Genomic DNA, 1507 nt, shown 5'->3' with positions numbered 1-1507 from the left:
ATCAAGACCTTCGAGGGCTTGGCGCGCTGGCTCTTCCCGGCGAGAAGGTACGCCTTCTCCTACTTGGCCGCGTTCATCCGCTTTTTCCACGGCTTTTCTAGCTGCGTCGCCTATATCATCAGCGTGGGCAACTGCCTTGGTCCCATCTTCACCGGCGCCGCAAAGCAGCACCCCGACAACAGAGCCATCCAGTTCCTCGCCACCACGCAGGGCAACCGCGTGCTCACAGTCATCGTTTGGCTCTTCGTGATGCTGCCGCTGGTTATTCCGAAACACATCGACTCACTGCGCTACGCCTCCGCCATCGCGGTGACGTTCATGGTGTACTTTGTCTTCGTGGTTGTCGCACACAGCTGCCGTAACGGGCTGGCGGAAACGTCCAAGCACGTGAAGCTGTCCGGCAACCAGGCGGATGACGGCAAGCTGGAGCACAACACCGTCTTTCTTTTTCGCACCGGCAACTCCGTAATCCACTCCGTCGGCATCTTTGTTTTCGCGTACGCGTGTCAAATAAACGCGCAGGAGGTTCTGTGGGATTTGCGGCCCGAAATTCGCACGACGAAGAGCTTCACGCTGTCGGCGTTCATTGGGATGATGCTGTGCGGCACGCTGTACGTGCTGGTAAGCGTGTTCGGGTACTTCGACTTTGGCAGCAAGAACCTGCTCGGCAAGTCGCTGCTGCTCATGTTCAACCCGTTCGAGGAGGCCGACATCATGATCGCCTACGTTGCCGTCATGATCAAGCTGTGCGTCGCCTATGCGTTGGTCACCATTGCGGCGCGCAACTCCCTGTACTACCTGATCGGCTTCCAGCACCGCTACCGCAACCGCACCGAGGCTGGCGGCGCGGAGGAGCTCGGCTTTGTCGCTGGCGGCGCCGACGCCACCGTCCAGCAGACCGCGAATCCGCCCGCGGCGGTGGCCGACAGCGACGCTGTCCAGTCCTGCAAGCTCGACGGGGTGGACAACAGCCACGGCATGGAGGGGACAACGAAAGGCCGCAATCCCTCCCAAACCATCGATGAGGACTACGAAGCAGGTGAGGGCGTGGACGAGGAGTACGTGGACGGGACCGCGGAGGACACGACGTACGTGGACAACATCCCGTTCTGGCAGCACCTGCTGGTCGTGCTTGTGCTCTCCGTCGCGTCGCTGCTGTGTGGCCTGTTCATCCCGAACATCAGCACCGTCTTCGGCTTCGCCGGCTCGATCAGCGGCGGCTTCATCGCCTTTATCTTCCCCGCGCTCTTCGTCATGTACTCGGGCAACTTCACGGTGGCGCAGGTGGGATGGTTCACGTACCTGAACACGTACCTGCTGCTGATCTGCGGTGTTGTCGGCATTGTCTTCGGCACCGGCGGCACCATCTACGTTACGATCTAGGCGGCGGGGGTGTCTGCGTTGTAGCGCACGGCGCGAGCAGCTGTGCGGGTGTCGGCTTCGGCCACTCACGACTTCTTTCACAATCTGCAATCGATCCTCGCTGTCGTCACGCTGACCGGAGGCG

This window comes from Leishmania donovani, chromosome 31 (genome assembly GCF_000227135.1).
Source record: "Leishmania donovani BPK282A1 complete genome, chromosome 31".
NCBI lineage: Eukaryota > Euglenozoa > Kinetoplastea > Trypanosomatida > Trypanosomatidae > Leishmania > Leishmania donovani.
This window is presented reverse-complemented; position numbering follows the sequence as displayed.